Source organism: Pan paniscus, chromosome 16, assembly GCF_029289425.2.
Source record: "Pan paniscus chromosome 16, NHGRI_mPanPan1-v2.0_pri, whole genome shotgun sequence".
NCBI lineage: Eukaryota > Metazoa > Chordata > Mammalia > Primates > Hominidae > Pan > Pan paniscus.
The window spans coordinates 85,812,490-85,834,489 of record NC_073265.2 but is presented as its reverse complement, the minus strand read 5'-3'; the positions used below and the strand labels follow the sequence as shown (position 1 = coordinate 85,834,489).

Here is a 22,000-nt window from a genome sequence, read left to right as displayed (position 1 = left end):
AAGCCATCGTGCATCTGGCCAGTTCTGCAATGCTCCATCCCAGGGGGAAATTCCTTCCTCACTCCAGCTGGTGAACAGCTATGCCCTGGAGCCCAGGACGGACATGCCTTGTAACTTTTTAACTTAGTTAGTGTAACTACCAATATTATTCCTATTCATATAAATGTCTAATCCTTTCTTGAATCTTGCTCGACTATTTGCCTCAATAATATCCTGCGGCACTGAATTCCACAGGTAGATTATACGCTGCTTTAAAAAGTATTTCCTTTTCTTGGTTTTAAATTTGTTGCTTTTTAATGTCACAAAATAGCCCTTGTTCTTGCATTAAGTGGCACAGGATAGAAGCATTACAAATGGACCCTTATTTCTTCCAAGCAGTTTCTTCACTAATATTAAAACCCTATTTTCTTCATATATTTTCTATTTTGGCATATATAATCTTGACTTAATGAAATGATTTATGTAAGTAGTCTCACACTATTTTATGAACATAGTAGGCACTGGTAAAAAGCTTTCCTTGGCATTCAATGTCATTTATTGGACAAATATTTATTGAGCATCTATTATGTGCAGGAACTGTTCTAATTTTGGAGAGTCAGCTTCACATAAGACTGGGTCATTTTTCTGAAGGACTTACTTTTCTAGAGAAGGAGATAAGCAGTAATATAGTGAATAAATCTATGAACCTCATGGTTTCAGATGGTATTAAGAATTACGGGAAGATTGAAAGGTGGCTGGAGCCGATTTGCATTGCACAGTCAGGGAGTGGCTCTCTGAAAAGGGGACAGTTGCCATCAGCTGTCAAGGAGCCCCCATGTGAAATCTCCATGAAGGTGAACTCCAGCTCTGAAACAATGCCCAGTAGTTGTTGAGGCTCAATCATTATTTGTTGAGTGCATAAATGAATTAAGGTTGAGAAGGAAAGCCTTAGTTACTAAAATCACCAGGAATTTACTCAGTGGATTCAGGGGGATCATTTCTTGAATCCCCGTGTTCTGTAGCTTCCAACACTGTGGGAATAAACAAAGCAGGGGCTATAGTTAGTTAGACTGGGTTTCAAGACCTGACCATGGTCCCCAGCTTACCAGCTGTGTGTCCTTGGGCAAGTTACCTAATTGCTCTCATCCACAGAACCCTCCTTTATAAAAATGAGAGTAAACTTTCTTCCTTCACGGGAGTTGGAGGTTTGAAGGCAAAGTTAACGTGGAAGTTCTTTTTAAACTGCCAAATGGTGTAGAGGCGTGGTTATTCTTGAGGGAACTAGCTGTTCCCGGCGTCAGGCTCTGCTCTTTCATTTTTTCCTCACTCCCTTCCTCATGTTCTGCTTCCTTCCATTCCCTATTTTATCCCTGCCCCTGCCTAAAGCCCACCAGGGCATCCATGGGACTTAGCTTTCTGTCCCGGAGGTGGCTTAAGCAGGGTGGACATACCTTTCTGAAATTCTTATCTATGTCTTAGGAACTTTTACAGTGGAGCTGTTGTGTATTGATGCAGTGGACTGGATGTGGCTTTCGAATAGTGATTGTCTGCTTTTATTTTGTTTACTGCTTAATCTTCTGGGGTCAAGTTATCCAAACTTCTACGTATAAAGACAGTCCTTGCCTGAATTTCCGAGGGAATCTTGCCCCAGAAACCAAGCCTTTGGTTGCAATGGGCTGCCTGGCTGCCTTCAGCTTCCCTCTGTGTTCCAGCCTGGCTGGCATATGCATACACTGTTTCCTCATGTTGCCTCTTGTTATTCTTTTTAATTGTCCCTTAATTTACGTTTTTTTTTTTTTTTTTTTTTTCGTTTAGGCAATTGGAAATAGAGCATGTGCAGCTCTGCATAATAATATATTGTAGGAAACATTTCAAGGAATAAATTATTAGAATTGTTTACATGCATGGTTCAAATTTACTGGCAAATTGCTTAGGCCTCAGTTTTATGATGTAGCTGCCAGCTAGGCTCCTTCAGGGTAAAACTCTGAAATAGGAGAAGCTGCCCAGCGCTGTCCCTTCCCAGCACTTCCTCTCCTTGTTCCTGCCCTTTCAACACCTCCCTCCTTTCCCGCCCGCAGATAACTCTGTGGAGCTGCCAGGCCTTTTGCACCTTAATGTGAAGACATTTCGTGGGTCCTCCCCGGACCCGCCCCCAGCAAAGGTGAGGTGCGCAAAGGAATAAATCTCCAATGGTATAATTTTAGACACTGTGGCAACTGGGCAGGGCGGCTATTTTTGGCCATGGGGCTTTCTCCTTGACCTGAGATGATATTGCCTGGCTGCTGCCAGTGCACCCGGCCAACCCTGCACGCGGTCCTTTTCGCAACGTGTTTGCCATTCCTGGGGGCTGGCTTCTTCCTCTTTCTGTCAAGCAGCTCTGTGCTCATGCACGATGCTGTGTGTTTGAGCAAGGGTGTGAAGCGGTCGACGCGTGCCCACCTAGGCTTGCCCCAGGGTGACACTCTCAGGCAGTGGTCAGCCCACCTCTGAGGGGCAACGCAGATGGAACAGACGTCCTTTCACATTGGGGGTGGGGGAAGATTTCCGGTCCAGTTTCTGGGTCTCCCTCAGCCTCCATACTTGATCAGCTGCTCAGCGACCATTCTATGAGTCACTCCTTCTCTGGGTAAGGCGAGCCAGGCAGCCTCCAGGTCACAGGGTTCATGCATTCCCGCCCACACTGCTTCATTTGAAGCCGCATCCTCACAGAGATTCTTCTGACCACCCGGCTTGCTGTCTTCCCACTCAAGCTCCTCATGCAGCTGCTGTCTGCAGACCCCCTGGACTGCCTGGGGAAGTGAGTCGGAGCTCCTGCAGCAGAGGGGTGGAACAGCTACACGAAGATCCGAAGGTGGCCAAAAATAACAGCGCTTTCCAGATGAGGGTAATGTTATAGCCAAGATCATCGCTGGGGTAGGGTGTCTTGTTCTTTGTTTTACAACCTAAAAAGTACACAGAAGACTCAAAGATCATTCAGGAAAGAGGAATAAAGTCAGTACAGAACAGAGAAATGGGAGCAGTTAAAAACAAAGGAATTGAGTTTCTTTATGCCAAAAGAGAGAAAACAGAGGCCTTTTATAGATAGAGAGAGAGCCCTGGCTATCTGGATGGAAGTTCTGTTTTCTCCAGCTTCCATGGCCGCAAAAGAAGGGGAGAATTCTGAATTTGCAGAGACAGAGAGAGAGAGAAAAAGTGAGAGAGAGAGAGAGAGAGAGAGGATATAAGGAGAGACTGACCAAGGAACAAAATAGCAAGGAGTTAGACAAAAAGGGAGAAAAAGATCAAGAGACAATGTTGCCTTCTCTTATCTGCTATTGGATGAAATTTAATAGAAACGTATTGAGAACCAACTATATCTAATCCAGTTATCTATTTCTGCATGACAGATCACCCTGAAATTTATTAACTTAAAATCACAAAAATCAAGTTATGATGATCTGTCATTGTTTTGAGTGTTGACTGGGATCAGCTGGGTGGTTCCCACACAGTCTTTCTTGAGGATAAAGATGAGGTCTGGCTGTGGCCAAGGCTGGAGTCATCACTGAGGCTGCCTCACTCTCATGTCTGCTGATTGATGTTGGCCATGGCTGCAACCTCAGCTGGGGCTGTCAACTGGAACCCCTGCATGGGGTCACTCCATGTAATCTGAACTTCCTCACGGCATCTCATCCTTGCACTTCTCACATGGCCACTCAGGACTCCAAAGATGAGTGTCCCAAAAGAGTAAGGTTGAGGCTGAATGATTCTTTATTTTATTTTATTTTATTTTTCTTGAGATGGAGTCTCACTCTGTCGCCCAGGCTGGAGTGCAGTGGCGTGATCTCAGCTCACTGCAACCTCCACCTCCCGGGTTCAAGCGATTCTCTTGCCTCAGCCTCCAGAGTAGCTGGGATTACAGGCGCCCGCCACCATGCCTGGCTAATTTTTGTATTTTTAGTAGAGAAGTGGTTTCAACATGTTGCCTAGGCTGGTCTCGAACTCTTGACCTCAAGTGATCTGCCCGCCTCGGCCTCCCAAAGTGCTGTCATTACAGGTGTGAGACACTGCACCCGGCCCCAATTATCCTTTTTGACCTACCAAGTGACCTTTTCTATTGTCCACCAATCACTAAGGTCAGCTCAGATTCAAGGGCAGGGCATTTAGATACCTCCTCTGGATGTGAGGAGTGTTAAAGAACTCATGGACATGTTTTAAAACTGCTGAAGTGTCCAATCATGGTGTCAGCTACTCCCAGCCTCTCATCTCCAGGAGCTTCCAATCTCCAATCTCGTTGAAGCTATCAAAGTCAATTAAGTATTCTGTGAAAAGTAATAAAATAAATACCCATTCACCAGGTGAGTGAGGTGATAGAAGAATGGGTACCAAGTGGGATACAAGATGAACACTCGCATTCGTGTAGGTCACAGGCAGAGTGTACTTCGGAAGGCCTGTGGCCACTGATCATTTGGAGAGCATTGAAGGCAAATAGGACAGCAGTGGCCGTGGTTCCCTCACTCTGGAGTGGGGGTGCTTACCCGCCTTATTCAAACTTCTATGTCTGTGCTCAATGATTTATTTATCCTCCTCTGCCCCGCCTTGGTATGACCAATTGTCCTTTATTTCAATTACATCATTCTGCAATGGTCCAAAAACCTTGCCTTTTTTGTTCTTCTGCTGTGACTTTATCCTTTCTGTGCATGAAAAAGATTCGGGCCAGGTGCGGTGGCTCATGCCTGTAATCACAGTAGTTTGGGAGACCGAGTCGGGCAAATCACAAGGTCGGGAGATTCGAGACCATCCTGGCTAACATGGTGAAATCCCGTTGCTACTAAAAATACAAAAAATTATTTGGATGTTGTCATGGGCACCTGTAATCCCAGCTCCTCGAGAGGCTGAGGCAGGAGAATCGCCTGAACCCAGGAGGCAGAGGTTGCAGTGAACTGAGACCACGCCACTGCACTCCAGCCTGGTGACAGAGCAATAAATTAAAAAAAAAGATTCACCTCCCCTTCTCCTTCCCTACATACTTGCTACTCCATTGCCATTTTTCAGACCAGTGAACTTCTCTCTGCCCTTGTCTCATTCCTCAGTCAACTGCTTGAAATATACATATTCATCTTGTTTTCCTTCTTTATGGCCACTGTCTCTTGCCTCCTCAAATCCTATCTTATATTCCACGTGACTCATGCTCTTCTCTGCTCTGACTTGTCTTATCCCAGGAGCCAGTTGTCCAGCACAGTGTCATGGGACAGTGGGCCCTGGTGCCACAATGCCTGGCATCTCCACCAGATACAGCTTTGAGATCTTCATGATGAAGCTTTCTCCAATCCAAGGGCTGTCAGGTGGGGTTTGCTGTTCAGCTGCTAACCTTTCTTTGGTAAGCATTTACTATATTCCATCATCACTGAAATTACTTTTAATCTTGATTTAGGCCTTTAGTCTCCTAATAGCACCCACTTGGGACATTCTTTGTTTCTGTTTTGTTTTGTTTTGAGATGGAGTCTTGCTCTGTTGCCCCAGTTGGAGTGCAGTGGTGCAATCTCGGCTTATTGCAACCTCTGCCTCCTGGGTTCAAGTGATTCTTGTGCCTCAGCCTCCTGAGTAGCTGGGATTACAGGCTTGTGCCATGACACTGAGCTAATTTTTGTATTTTTAGTGGAAAAATTTTGTATTTTTCTACTAAATTTTTCTACAAAAAATTCTTGTATTATTCTACTAAATTCTAAAAATTTTGTATTTTTTCTACTAAAAATATAAACATTTTTAGTCATGTTGGCCAAGCTGGTCTCAAACTCCTGGCCTCAAGCGGATGCCTGCCTTGGCCTCCCAACATGCTGGGATTACAGGCATGAGCCACTGTGCCTGGCCAGGGGACATTCATTTTTAATCCCCAGGTAGGTTGAGTCTCTTTTATCCTCTTAGTATAAAGTGATATATGTCCACTTTAGAAAATTTAGAACACACAGACAAGCAAAAATAAGAAAACAAATACTGTAGACAGAAACATTGTTAACAACTTGATGTGGGCCTTTCTCATCTTTTTTCTTTCTAATTATGGTTTTTATATCCAAAAAAGTAGCATCACCACTTAGATGGTCAGTGCTTTCGTCTGAGCTACTTCTTATTTTACTGAACCAGTTCTACAGAATTCTATTCCCTGGCCCCAGCTGATTGGAACAGGTGTGAACATCTGGCCCAGCTGGGCTAGTCCCTGCTCTTTCCCTGGGATTAAATTAGATTGTATGCAGGACTGGTGCTATAATAGCACATTGGCATATGTATTAGTCTATTCTCACGCTGCTAATAAAGACATACCCGAGACTGGGTAATCTGTCAAGGAAAGAGGGTTAATGGACTCACCGTTCCATATGGCTGGGGAGGCCTCAATTATGGCAGAAGGTAAAGGGGAAGCAAAGGCATGTCTTACATGGCAGCAGGCAAGAGAGTTTGTGCAGGGGAAGTCCCCTTTATAAAACCATCAGAACTCAAGAGACTTATTCACTATCAGGAGAACAGTATGGGGGAGACCGCCCCTATGATTCAATTGTCTCCACCTGGCCCCTCCCTTGACACATGGGGATTATTACAATTCAAGGTGAGATTTGGGTTGGGACACAGCCAAGCCGTATCAACACGGGATTAGAATTTGTACCTCGAAAGCTAAAGCTTTAGTGGAGAAGGTGGTTTGCAAGAGATGAGTAGAAGAGACAGTGAGAAGCAGAGGAAGAGATGGCGGAGTTCTAGGGGCAGAGACTCCTTGTATCCTGGCACTGATCCCTGCAGGGAATTTTGTGGAATCGCCTTGCATCCTTACCTAATATTCGTCTTTAATGGAGCAGTGTCTATAGGATTCTGATATTTTCATCTAACAATGCCTGTGCAGAATGACAGGCACAGGCTTTGGTCACTGAAAAATACATCATCGTTTTTTTCTGAGTCATCATATGTCCTCCTAGATTATAATTTTCATGGCTGCACAGTGACTATTGTGGATGTCTCAATATTGATGGGAGAAGTGCAATTTGTGGGAGAAGCTTGAGCTCTGGTGTTAAAGAGTACTGAGTTCCAGTGCCCTGCCCTGACATTGTTGGCTATGTGATTTGGACAAATTATTTAAACACACTATGCCTCAGTTCCCTCCTCTGTAAGATAGGCACAACAATAAGGTTAAATGATGTAATGATTCTTAAAGCTCACAGCACATTTTCTGTCATATAAGTAAGGGGTCAGTAGATTTCACCTCTCGTTATTTGTAATTATGAAACCAGTATTCTGTTACTGCTCGTGTAACAACCCTTCTATTTTCCACATCCTCCCCTGCCTCCTCCTCCTCCTTCTTCTTCCTCTTCCTCTTCCTCTTCTTCTTCTTCTTCTCCTTCTCCTTCTCCTTCTTCTTTTTCTTCTTCTTCTTCTTTCATGGAGTTTTGCTCTTGTTGCCCACGCTGGAGTGCAATGGTGTGATCTCAGCTCACTGCAACCTCTGCCTCCTGGGTTCAAGCAATTCTCCTGCCTCTTTTGTATTTTTAGTAGAGATGAGGTTTCACCACCTTGGTCAGGCTGGTCTCGAACTCCTACCCTCGGGTGATCTGACCACCTCAGCCTCCCAAATTGCTGGGATTACGAGCATGAGACACCATACCCGGCCTCTATTTTCAACATTATAAACAGAATGGCAGTGAACATCCTTACAGTCAAATATTTGCACATGATTATTCTTTGAGAAAAATTCCAAGAAGTTGCATTATTGGATCAAAGATTATGGACATAAAATTTTTTAAAAAACATACACTAGGGGCCAGGCTTGGTGGCTCATGCCTGTAATCCCAGCACTTTGGGAGGCCGAGGCAGGCAGATCACAAGGTCAGCAGTTTGAATCCAGCCTGGCCAAGATGGTGAAACCCCATCTCTACTAAAAATACAAAAATTAGCTGGGCGTGGTGACTGGCGCCTGTAATCCCAGCTACTCAGGAGACTGAGGCAGGAGAATCGCTGGAACTCGGGAGGCGGAGGTTGCAGTGAGCCAAGATCACACCACTGCACTCCAGAATGAGTGACAGAACAAGACTGTGTCTCAAAAACAAAACAAACAAACAAACAAAAAACATACAGTAGGATGGCTGTCTCTGAATCTTCAGTGTTACCCACGACCCTAGCCTTATCCATTGTCTTCTTGGCCTCAGATTTAGAGAAAATATGTTTCTTTCTGGGTCCAGGATGTGGTCTATGTTCACTTTCCGACAAAATTAAAACGTCACATCTGACATTTGAGTTGAGACTCTTTGGGTAAAGTTAATTAATTCATTTAGGTATTCACTTACATGTCAGGTATAGATTAAGTTTATATATAGCCTAGATTTATGGATTAGGTTTATATTTTGAGAGCTGGCTGGAGTGTTGCCAATGATGGAGTGGACTTTGCAGCCATCATAGGAAGAGTTCCATATGGTCCCGAGGAAGTCAAATGTAGACTAAGGCTTACAGTATCTGTAAAATCTTTCCTTTCTAGAAACAGGGACATTTGGAATATCTTTATCTTTTAATGTGCCTGGAATGACCTGCCATCGGCAGACCCTTCCCTGGCTTCAAGGCTCTGGAAAATATCAATATGAAATTTAGTGAGACGCTTCTTTGAGCCACCCACTGTGCTAGGCAACTTGGGAAGACAAAGGCAACCCTACATGATCCTTATCCTCAAGAGCATAGTTTGTTGGGGAAGTAGATGTGCAAACAATTAGAGGGCAAAGTTAAATTTGCCAGATTGGTGGTGTGCACCTGCAAGGAAATCCCAGAATAAGGCATTCCTTGAGCCAAGGTCTGCATGCAGTTAGCCACTTGGTCCCCAGGGGGTTTTAGTTGTTCTAAAGTCATAGTATTTGATTTTTCTTTTTAGTTACCAACAATGAACACTGGAGATTTTAGATAAAAATACAGATTTCTGTCTTACCTTGAAAAAATGAAAGAATTGACAATAATTAGCCCCTATTCCACCATGGTAACAGTGAGGGATGGCTGATCTTTTAGCCAGAGAATGAAATGAGTTCTCCTGCTGGGCATGGTTCATATCTGTAATCCCATTACAGGTTCATGCCTGTAATCCCAACACTTTGGGAGGCCAAGGTGGGCGGATCACTTGAGGTTAGGAGTTCGAAACCAGCCTTGCCAAAATAGTGAAACCCTGTCTCTACTTGAAATACAAAAATTAGTCAGACGTGGTGGCAGGCGCCTACAATCCCAGCTACTCAGGAGGCTGAGGCAGGAGAATTCCTTGAACCTGGGAAGCAGAAGAGGAAGTGGTTGCAGTGAGCCAAGATTGCGCCACTGCACTCCAGCCTGGGTGACAGAATGAGACTCCATCTCAAAAAAAAAAAAAAAAAAGAAAGAAAGAAATGAGTTCTCCTTTTTAACTATAGTCCCCACTACTCCTTACAGTTTTATCCTGTACTGCTTCATTTATTTATGCTGTTTGTGTGGGCCCTGTGAGTTTAAGAACATGGCCTAGTGGAAGGAGGCTCTTGTTCTTTCACAGGATATCAGGGAAGATCAGAAAGATCTGCTAGAGGGGAGACCTGCAGGGTAAGCAGAAATTTGCAACGTAGAGAGGTAGAAGGGAGGTGGAGCACCTAAGGCAGGGGCAACAGCATGTGCAGAGGCATGGGGCTTGGGCACAGAAGGCCTGCTTGGACAAAGACAAGCTGACAAGGATAGCAAGAAAGTTGAGTATTTAACGGAAGGGATCAAGAGAAAGAATTGGAGAAGTATGCAAGTGCCAGCTCATGAGCAGTCTCGCATACCAAAATAGAGGCTTTGGATTTTGCTCTGTAAAAACTAGATTCGACCCGGTGTGGTGGCTCATGCCTGTAATCCTAGCACTTTGGGAGGCTAAGTTTGGTGGATCACTTGAGGTCAGGAGTTCGAGACCAGCCTGGCCAACATGGCGAAACCCCTTCTCTACTAAAAATACAAACATTATCTGAGCATGTAGCGGGCACCTGTAGTTCCAGCTGCGAGGGAGGCTGAGGCAGAAGAATTGCTTGAATCTGGGAGGCAGAAGTTGCAGTGAGCCGAGATCGTGCCACTGCACTCCAACCTGGGCAACAGAGTGAGACTCTGTCTCAAACAAACAAACAAACTGGATTGGATGACTGATCAGATAACAGCTAAAAGAGTTTCCAACCGTGCCCCGACTCCATGCTGATGCTGTCGAAAGCACATGGTGTGCAGCAGCTCATGAAATCCTGACTCCAAGCATATAATACATGTGCTATTACAGAGGCGAAAAAGCAGATCGAGGGAGATAGGTTAAGTGACTTCTCCAAGGTCACAACCAATAAACATCAAAGCAGGAAGTGAACCCCAAGCTTCATTACAGAGCTTGCAATCTAATCATCGGGGCACCCCACTTCCCAGCTGGATTAGTGCTTCTGAACAACTACCCTGGCAGCAAAGTCAGGGTTGCATGGAGTGTGAGTGTGGGGACACTGAGAGAGCAAAGCTGCCGAGCTACTGGAGACCCCTGCATTGGCCAGAGAGCAGGAGGGCCTTCACCAAGGTGGCCTAGTGCCGTGAAGAGGAGGGGGTGGATGGGGGAGATGTTGAACAGGATACAGGATGGACCAGCGGGACCCTCCTTCATGGAACCTGCTGGCCATCACATCGCCTTTTCTTTTCCTTCTTGGAATTCTCGGAGCACTCTGGGCGTCTTTCCTAGGGCTTGCTTGTGCCATGTCCCCATCCAGCTATGTGCATCTTATCACATCTAGCATGTTTTGAGTTCCTTAAGGGCAGGAGGAATTATGCTTTATTTGCCTTAATATTTTTTTTAGTTTTTACATTGCTGAGCATAGTGCTTTTGTAAATGAATGAATTCCAAAATTACCTTATTCAGATCATTTCTCCTTATGTCTGCATTTTATAAGTTAGTGGCAAGTTAAATACTTTTTCTTTTAAAATGTGAAAATAATTTCCTTACACAATCTACTTTAAACTACATTAAAATATGAGGGAAAGTAAGACTGGGAAGTTGTTTAAAAACAGCAAACCCTTTAAGAGTCAATGTCACATTTATTGCTATAAAATATTTTTCTCTCTCTGTTAGACATCTGGTTCCCATTACGTACAGTATTGGGTACTTGAGTTCACCAGCCATTTTGCATACCAAGCAGTGTGCAGGCAAAATCCCCACCGACATCCACCCGTATGCATTTGCACCAGGTAATTCTTTACATTTACAGACAACCCTTCTATCACCAACTTAATTCTTACCAATACATTTTTGAAGTTACTTTGCTCATAGGTATCTTAAGACCAAATTGCCTATATCTGAGAAGTGAAGAACTTCAAAATCCTGGAGTCTTTGCTTTATGTCGTTGTACAACCCAACTATCTATAATCTGGCATTGAAGTCAATGAAACATCTAAATCTTAAGTCTATATTTCCTAGTAACATTGACCCAGAAATGAGAAACACAATATGGAATGTTTGCTAATGAGTCATGAATTTCATTATAATTGCTTCCACATTCAGGATAGCTCCCTTAAAACCATCTAATCTTGACATATCCTGCAACAATCCCATGTGTTGTAAATGATTTTGTTTTATTTCTTAGGTTACTGCTAAGGGCTGATTTTCTGGTTCCATTTCATTTTCTTAAAGAAAACCACACACACGTGCATGTGCACACACACATTCAGACATACACACCTCACCTCAATTTCTATTTTTTGAAATAAAATAATTATGAAATAAAAAGGAGCCCTAATCATTTGGTTTGTAAATAAAAATAAACACATTTAGGGAAAAAGTTGAAATACATTCCATTTTACAGCTCTAATTCAGGTCTCTGAGAATTAAAGCCAGAATTAAGCAATGCCTAGGCAAGCAGTAGTCTGTACCCTTTGGAGATTTAAGAACCTATATCAGAATGGACAGACACAACTGGCATTCAGTACTGTAATGATGGAAAATTAAATACAACTTTAAAAAACTGCTCACTTTAGAAAGTGATCTATTAGCGTTGTACGACTTCAGCACTTAAAGTGACTGATTCTAATTGCAGGATTTGGCCAGCAGCAAGCATTAAAGAGCTGCAGGATCTTGTATTTTATTTCTTTTGGGATATTTTAACTGGATTTTCTTTGGAATGAAGCTTTATCCTTGCCACACAAAAGATCGTGTGGAAGAAATTTCTCTGTTCGATAGAACGAGAGGTAATTATAGTTTCTTCTTCTTTGATTCATGATTCAATATGCCAGATCCTAAGAACATTCTTGCATTTATTCTCCCCTTCCTTTACTAAGTAAAACTCTATTTTTACAGCTCATGGATATTATCCTGAAGGGCTGAAGATGGATGCCCTTCTCTAATGAGCTTTAGCAAGCAGAGAGGCACTCTTTTCCTGCACCTGGTTATTTTACTTTGTCCTTCAGAATCTCTCCAGGATAAACCGGTGGGTCTGTAGGTTGAAGCTACCATGCCACACCTTGAGCCGAACTTATTTTACATAGGTTATCACAAAACTACAGGGACTTCTGGGCAGGTATACTTCTTAGATGTACCTACTAATGAGTTTGCAGTTTCCAGAAAAAGAAGGAAGCGTATGGGAGAATGTCATTCATCTTTGAATTTGACTTTAGGTTTATGACATCTACAGGCTATTTCAGAATTTTCATTTGATTGACTACAGGAAACTAATTGATTGAATAGGATTGGAAACTGCAGCTCTTTATGCTAAAAGAGTGTTTTTTTGGGGAGGGGGGTTGAACTTACATGTTTAAGCAGTTTAAGACATATTGAAATTTTACCTTAATCTGCCGTATGGATTTTTTTGTTGGTGGCTTTCAGATCTCTCAGGTAGTAGAAGAATTGCCTACCATGTTTCAGAGTTTAGATTGATCACCTACATTGTTATCCATGTAACCAACGGTGGGATCTTGAACATGTAATTTAAAACTCCAGCGCTACTGTAAACGCTAGCCTTATTTATTTAAAACATCACTCTCTGAAACTGACATTATTTTCTTAATAGGACAACACTGGGTAGAAAGAAGTTTAAAGGCACTCTCTGACTTCTTGGTGAATTTTTCACTAACAGTTCCCCGTTGCTCATAATTGCATCCTCTCTTCCAAAACCTAGAATCTGCAGAAGAGAGCAGAAATACTTGTTATTGACCTGAATTAGGATAAAAAGAAGAGAGAAGATAAGATCATAGCTGTTGGCGCTTTGTTTATGAAAACATCATTTCGAAAATATGCTTGAATCAGGCAAAAGCAATGCATCTCCTTCCTCTCCTAGCATATTTTAAATGCCAACCTAGCCAGACAAAAAGAATAGTGCCCCAAATTAGGGCATTTTCTTTCCTGTATGCTAGTGTAATATATGATAACATCATTTAATTATTATTTGTGACATTTCAACTATATTTTAGATATTATAGAAATATATGCAAATATATGTAAAATTATAAACATAAAAATCAGAAAGTGTTTAAAAATTATCACATTTTATTTTGAAATAATATAGGACTCACTGAAGTTGTAAAAATAATTCGGAGAGATCCCCTGTACCCTTCACCCGGCTTTCCCCAAAGACAGCATTTCACATAATCACAGCACATTCTAAACATTAGGAAATTGATTCAATATTGTTAACTCAGTTAGAGGTTTTATTCAGGCTTCAGCAGTTTTACATGCACTCTTTTCTGGGGTGTATAATAACATGTAGAAATGCATAAAACACCAGCGTTAAGAAAGCATCTCTCACCAATGAATATTGATGATATGCAAGATTCTCAGACAATGTGGTTTTATGCATCTTGTGATTGACTAAAAGAGAAGTAGAGCTGGTTGCATTTAGGAAGGTCCTTTATACCTAATTGCTTTATCCATATGTTAATTAACTAATCAATTAATCAATCGTAATCAAGTGCCAACTATGAGCCAGCCTCTTTGATAAAGTGGAGATGCAAAGATGGAGGCATGGATTATACTCGCAAAGAACTCACAGGAGGAGATAGAAAATCAAATCAACAATTACAACACGTAGCCGCATACCATAACATAAATGAAACACACCAATATGACTAAGCACCTAAAAGTGCCCTGCACTGTACCAGGCATTAGGCATTAGGTGAATAAGATGCATGCTCTTCCTGTTCTGTGGAGCTCGCTGCTGAGTGCAGGAGATAAGACCATTAATGAGCGATGACAGCAACGTGCTCTAACAGGGAACTGTGGTTCGGCGTGGGTGGGTCCTAACCAGATCAGTGGGTCTAGGAAAGTGACTCAGGAGTGTGTCATGAGGTCAAGGCCAGCATCTCAAGACGCTGAGCATGACTACTTTATGGGTTCTTTGAACCAATCTCTGACTATTTTTCATGCAGACCCCGTAAAGCATCTTCTAGCTGTGCTATCGCATTTGAGCAGATGGCTTGCCGTCACGAGAGCAGTCAATGTTTCTCAGAACTGATTCAAAAGCTCTTTGAAGGCCGGACGTGGTGGCTAATGCCTGTAATCTCAGCACTTTGGGAGGCCTAGGTGGGAGGATGGCTTGAGCTCAGGAGTTTGAGACCAGCCTGGGTGACACGGCGAAACCCCCTCTCTACAAAAAATACAAAAATCAGCTGGGCATGGTGGCGTGCACCTGTGGTCCCAGCTACTCGGGAAGCTGAGGTGGGAGGATCAGTTGAGCCCAGGGCGTAAAGGCTGCAGTGAGCACTGCACTCCAGCCTGGGTGACAGAGTGAGCCTCTGTCTCAAAAAAAAAAACAAAAACGCTCTTTGATATCATACCTGGTGTCAGATCTTCTCCATTCAATGCTGGCAGGCCTGGTGTTGGGCTCACATAAGACATGGGGTGAAGAGGGGTTTGCTTTCTCCCAGTGAAGGTGAAGTGTTTTCCTAGAGCATGGTTGGTTAGTTGGTGTTGGAAAAATATAACAGTTGTATTTTTCTTTCCTAACGGATTGAGGTTTCTTATTCAAAATGAGACAACACTATCACCCTCTAAGCTGCTGTGGGTCTTATCATCGGCCTTTCCTGCTTAGAACCCCTCAATTGCTTTACACTAGACTTAAGGTGGCATCCAAAATTCCTACCTAAGCATGTGGTCTACAAGGCCCTCTGTGATGTGGCTCTGCTCACCTATGTCTCATCACATTCTGCTTTATCTCCAGGACCTAGTGGTCCAAGCATGCTGGCCTGTTTATTATTTCTTTAACTTCCAAGCTGTTTCCTACTCCTGGACCTTTCCACATGTTTTTGGAAATGTTTTCATTTTTCCTGATACTTTTATCTATAACCTCATTCTTCAGGCTTCTATTGCAAGACCTTCTATGCTGAAGCACTTGTTTATATGAAGGCTTCACTGTAAGTTCCACTTTATTCTTACTTTTACTTTGTGTATTTATTATTGTATGCAATTTTCTATTCATTGGTGCGATTATATAATATTTATCTCTCCCATTAAACTGTAAGTTCCATGAGGGCCAGAATGATGTCATTTTTATGATTATCTCCTGAAGGCTCAATAAGCATTTGTTGAATGAATTATTGAATCAGTGAAAACATGAATAAATGAAAGAAATAGTGACATATGCCCTTATTTCTTCTATGTTTAGGTAATGCTACACCTGAGATTTGGAAGTATCTATAGAGTGTTTTGGGATCATTTCTGGAGTCATTTCTTTCTCAAGTTCAGGCAGCGATCATTTTGCATAAAAATCATGGCTGGGCTGAGTGTGGTGGCTCATACCTGTAATCCCAGCAATTTGGGAGGCCGAGGTGGGCGGATCACCTGGGGATTGTGAGACCAGCCTGACCAACATGGAGAAAACCCATCTCTACTAAAAATACAAAATTAGAAATTAGCCGGGTGTGGTGGCACATGCCTATAATCCCAGCTACTTGGGAGGCTGAGGCAGGTGAGGCAGGAGAATTGCTTGAACCCAGGAGGTGGAGGTTGCAGTGAACCCAGATAGCACCATTGCGCTCCAGTCTGGGGTAGAAGAGCGAAACTCAGTCTCAAAAAAAAAAAAAAAAAAAAAAAAATTCATGGCCGACATGGTTCTGTGTACTTCAGTGGTTTCTGCTCTAGGTGTTTTATTGGTGAAGTTGTCATCTCAAGGCTACTCCAACAATGGGCAAACCGTGGGTTAGATGTCCACTGCTGACTGAAATGGTGGCCATTACTTTGCAAAGAATAGCCTAGAGCTGCTTTGCTAATCCCGGGGCTCTGAACGTGGCTCTTTGGTACACAGAGGGTCTTGAGCATGGGAGGTACCTTGGCAGACAGGTCTAGCACACCGTTTAAAATGTTTATATCTGCTGAATTCTAGATCCAAATCCTGTCTTCACTGGCTTCAAGAATCCTGTCTTCACTGGCTTCAAAACTGGGATGAAGGAGGCTCCTTAGTGGAGAGCAAAGCAAAGAGGTATTTGGAACAGGGAAAAAGGGATTGATAGAAGTCAGGGACTGTCTCCAGGGAGAAGTGATCTTTGAGGTGAATCTAGATTGGTGGTCAGGATTGAGTTACTCAGATGGGCATACGTGACATGGTGTAAGGGTGGGCTGAGGGAATAGCAGTGCAAAGGCCTGAAGAGATGTTTAGTGAAAAGGCTCAACCAAATCTCCTGACATACAAAACCAATTAATGGACTGTGAGAAGAGTGGTAATCCCCCATCCCTCGAATTTCAATTATGTAGATAATTGCTTCAATTTTGTGCCTGGTATGTACCCAGTCTAAGCATATGTTTATAATCTAACGTAGATTACTTAAATTTTGTTTGGTAGGTAATAATGCAGTGTGAATTTCAGTTTTTTGTTTGTTTGTTTGTTTGTTTGTTTGAGACAGAGTCTCGCTCTGTCACCCCCCAGGCTGGAGTGCAATGGCACGATCTCGGCTCACTATAACCTCCACCTCCCAGGTTCAAGCGATTCTCCTGCCTCAGCCTCTCGAGTAGCTGGGATTACAGGCATGTGCCACCATGCCCAGCTAATTTTTGTATTTTTTGGTAGAGACAGGGTTTTACCACCTTGGCCAGGCTGGTCTCGAACTCCTGACCTCATGATCCACCCGCCTTGGCCTCCCAAAGTGCTGGGATTACAGGGGTGAACCACCGTGCCCAGCAGCAGTGTGAATTTTGTTACCTTTTTTCCTGGGTGTTTTTATCAAGAAGGGCTTGTGTGTGTGCGCACATATGTGTCTTTAAACTCATTTGTTAATCTTGCCCATGTATAAATAAAGATCACAGATCTTGTTTATGTTAAGAGCTGTGAGATTTTGGTGAGCTGGTGCTTCTGGAATGTATACCTAGTGAAGGGGCAGCATTGCGTACCAGAAAGAGCTCACGTTTTGGAGTTAAAGACCTGAGGACAAGGATCAACTTGGCACTTACTAACCTGTGACTCTGGGCAAGTTGCATAACCTCTCTGAGTCATAATTTCTCCCCCACTAACTTTGTGGTAATAATAAGGTTATTTGGCTCATTTATCTCATAGAATTATTTATATAAGGCAATCTATCTGAAAAAACTTTAAACATTATAAAGCACCTTGTAAATAGGAGGCATTGTTATTCTAGAAAAAGTGTACTGAAAAATATGACAGGTTATGTAAGTGAATAGAGAGGCCCTACCCAAGCTCAATATCATTTGAAAATTGAAAATAGCATATTTCAAATATGGCAATATGGCTAGACATTCAAAAGTTTCTGAGAGCAGTGAAAATTTACACTTATTGTGTTGCAGGCTTATAGTTTAGAAGGCAGTTCAATGTTGTACAAATTAAAGAGAAAGTCAACCCCCCAAATAAAGACTGATAAAAACTTTTGATTTTTAGAAAAGAAGGCATAAAGCAAATTTTCATGAAATATTTCTTGGTAACTCACTTTGCAGTATTTTTGGAAATTAGGTGACAATAGAATTACTTTCCAGAAAATAGTAACAAACTTTCCCCAAAATGTTTTATTTAATCAAGAAGGAGCTAAGTAACTGGAGGAAAGGCAAGCACATTTTATATGTGACAAACAACTATCTCACATATTAATTTCAAAATGTAAGACATCTAAAAGTGCACATCAAACTCAGCATTAAAAATTATTGAGGTCCTTTGCCATAAAAATGATTTCCTTATATTTTCTAGAAACTCAAATTGGATTCATATTAAAGAAGAGAAGGATGGATTTGTTTAGACAACACAAACCTAGGAAGGGTTTGAGGGGTGAAACAAAGTGGGTTATGGATGAACGGGGGCAATCGGAATGTAGAATTGAAACAGTAATTAACATCTTGGTAAGTTACCCACCATAAAATGCTTTAGAGCAAGATAGATTTTTGTTTTTCTTTTTTTTCTTCTATTTCTTCTTTTCTATTTTTTTTTTCTATCTTCTCATGTAGGACACCCTTTTTTTTCCTCTAATTTTGAGATCCTCATGGATGAAAACAAAACATATATTAAAATATTGCATAGGAAGAACACAAATAGCTTTGATAATGCACCAACTGCAAGTGGATTCATTGGCTCTGTGTCAGCTGGTGCATGTAGGAAGCTGAAGAATATTTTCTTGCCAACGTTTTGGCAAGACTTATTTTTTCCCGGGGGGTGGGCGCAAGGGTGCAATCCAATAATAATAATAAAAAAAAGACTGTATAACCATTGTGTAGGAAGAGCTTCAGCCACCCTACAGCCGAGAGTGAGTTGGTCTTCCACAAGTCACTGTGGGAGATGAAGGGTACACTGTAGTCAGGTGGAGTCTCTTTGGGCCTAAAATCACTATAGGACTCTTTTCCAAAGTACCCTGGTGTCTTCAGTGATCCTGAGTGCTGGCACTTGCACTTTGTCACTACATCCATCCCAGAGCTGCCCCAGTGGCTGGAGGCCTCTTGAATATCAGCATCATGCTCTCCCCCAACCTAGGGGATTCGTTTTCCTCCCCTGCAGTAGACATTTGCGTGAAGGTTAATCCACAGTTAGGAGTTGCTTAACTCAAGCCTCAGAAAGCATACACTGCATCTTTAAGAAATAGTTTACTTGTGAATCAGTAAACGTACTAGACAAAGCAGCCATTACTTATGCATTCCTGCATATCCAGCAAGGTGAAAATAATAGAATAAACATCATATACTTCATTATGATATCGGTTTACACTTCCAGGGTACACAAAAAGAGGCCATTTCATCAAGCTAATTGCCTGAAAGTAAAAGAGAGAGAACTTTAGCTATTAGTCTATTATGGGGCTTTTTTCTTAATCACAAATAGGGGCCGTGTGTCCCTGGGGGGATGTGTATTCTAATTTACAATTGAACTACAGATCAGAGCAATCAATCTTGGGCAGCACTTTTACAGTGTAATTGCTGCAACATAACAAATAAAAAAAAAAGAGAGAGAGAGAAGAAGAAGAAGACCTAAGCTGAGCGTCAGCTTGAGGTGGAGATATTTGCAGGCACTAGTTCAGGGTGGGAGGGAAGAAACGCCACAAACATGAATATGCAATGAGGGCTCATTAGCGGCCTCGTGTTGCCATGACGAATGGCATTATCCGCGGCCTGGTGCTGCCTAAACGTGAATTTTATAACGACCCATTTATCATGACTTGTCATGGGCTTCTGTACTGTACTTTCTTCCAGCTCACACACCTTTCCCTATTATGACAGTAGAAATCTTTCCTTTTATTATTATTGTTTCCTTTTGTATTGATTTCTGGCTCTTCAAAATAAGTTGCATCAAACAGAGCAACATGCTAATGAGTGATTTGTGCCTTCAAAGTTGAAGAACTAAAACTTGATTATTCATCCCGTCTTCTCTATAGTCATATAATTGAGCAAACAGTTGGGCTAAACTTTGAAAGAAATTTCTTGATGTATGAGTTTTTGTTTTTGTTTTTTGACTGTAGCATCTTGACACTGCAGATTTTTTTTAAAGTTAAAATTAATGAAGTTATCTTCCTTTCGTTTATTTTATTCCCTTTGTTGTACTTCCAGAATCTTTTAATATCTTAAACGCACAACTCAAAACTTTCTATGTCTCTTCCCAAAATCTCGGCACCATTACAGAAAAGTGTAAGACTAAAGTGTTTCAGAGATTTTTAGTGCTTAGCATTTTACAAGTGCTTGAGTTGATTTCTCACTTAGAAACCCTCTTATACTGTGCAGAGGAATGTTAGCAAAAAGCTTGTTCTTTGATGATAACTTCCTAGGATGTACATTTTACTAACAGAAAAAAAAAGCGGAAGCAATCTCCCATGATGGAAACCATGAGATCTGTTTGAATATTCAGCAGCAACAATTTGCTCTATGCAAAGGCTTGAGTCTTTGCCATTGGCCAGGAGGGAGGAGGGTGCATTTGTCTGTCAAAATTAAGTCCACCAGTCAGCCAAGCATAGGGTCCTAGATTGGCAGAAGTGTCCTATGGTAATCAGAGATACAGTATGCCTTATGATTAGTCCGTTTAGTACCATGAAAAGGGTAGCACTCAAACTATTTCTCGGATTTAGCGTGGTGAAACACGGCAGCACAAGGAAGTAGAATCTGGTATTGCTTTGCACATCCAGGGATTATAGTCATTCCTGTATTTAATTTGTAAATGGTAAATAGCTGACCAGGTCGTGTTAGCATGACTGTCTCTACTGTGCCCTCTTGGATTTCATTTTAATAGTAATGACACTTTTACATAGTAATACTATTCATGTAATAATGATATGTAAAACTCAAAATAGTCTGTGTATTACTGATAATTTTATATTCATAAAGGATTTTGCCCTCCCCAAGTTCTTGTTTTTAGATCCTTGGGTTCACTAGAATCAGGTCTATTATTTAATTTTTTTTTTTTAAGGAAGAGAAAATTGGGGCTCAGACATTAAGTGACTGGCTCAAGGTCACACAGAAAAACGAGATGCTGGGGCTCAGCATCAAGTTCTTAAGTCCCTGGGTCAGTGCTTTAAGGTACCCAAAGTTGCAAAGCAGAAATTATTCTTAAAATGGCGGGTAATCTCTTTTAGAATTTAATGATAAGTGAATGAATTGGGAAAGGATCCCATTGAAAAGATGACCATCATTTACACTTGAGAGCCTGTTATTCTCCAAGGCTACCTACTAGGACTGAAATTCGCATGTGCCTGTCAATTAAAATTAAGTTTCCATTCCAGCCATTTAAGGTGAATTAACTTTCATCATTTAAAAATGCAGATACGAAATGTTTTTCAACATAGAGACTTGGGCACCATCCTGGATGGTAATCTGGTCTTATGAATCCACTGGGCATTATATTTTTGTTTCTGAAGAAAATATCCTTGTTTTCCTCGTGAATGAATTACATAGGATTTTTAGAGATCATTTTGTGAAGAAGGGAGTGAAATATTGGCAAATGATATTAAATAATGCTGTGATTGTGACTGAACAGATTAAGACTTTGTCTATACGACACCAAACATCTGGATGAAAATGGAAAAAAGAAAAGTAAAAATCCTTGATGTTCTGTTTACTTGATACCATACATCTGGATCTTTAATAACATCTGGATTTTTGACTCTTTTCTCCTCCTAGGTTTCATCTGGGTGTTTGGCATCATGTTCAGAAATGCGAAAAATAAAATTCAGCACCGTTATTACTGAATTAGATAAAATGATTGTATTTAATTAATCCGTAAATATTAACTAATTATTCTGTTTACCATAACATGTAATGAATATAATTCTCCACCAGGCAAATAAAGAAAGAAAGATGTAATTAGGTGATTTAAGCATAAAACTTGGCTGAAAGCATATTTAAATCTTGGTCATAGTTTACTGGCATTAATTTCCTTGGGCAAAAATCTTTGTAGGTCCTCAGACAACCATTTTCTCTTCTGAGGAATAGATTTCCCTCGTTCTTATGAGGGTCTGTTCATTTACAATGTGTTTTGACAGTAGTAAAATTTAGTAAACATTCAGTAACATATGAGATACATCTAGTAATAGATGTTTTCTTTGCCAAGTGAATTATCTGGGGCTGATAAAAATCAGTGTAAAACCCACTCTCAGAGCAGCCTTCTGACATGCCTGAGGCTGAACC

At 41.6% G+C, this 22,000-nt stretch overlaps 1 protein-coding gene and 1 long non-coding RNA gene across 2 annotated transcripts in view; both read left to right on the top strand.

Annotated features, from left to right (window-relative positions):
• Nucleotides 1-22,000, top strand: part of LOC130540861 (uncharacterized) — a 139,411-nt gene that overhangs the window by 42,040 nt on the left and 75,371 nt on the right. The gene's annotated exons all lie outside the window — the stretch shown is intronic.
• On the top strand, nt 1,038-21,541 carry LOC134729195 (uncharacterized). The gene is made up of 3 exons (XR_010110086.1): nt 1,038-2,863; nt 5,178-5,335; nt 21,494-21,541. It is a non-coding gene; the product is annotated as an uncharacterized LOC134729195 (long non-coding RNA).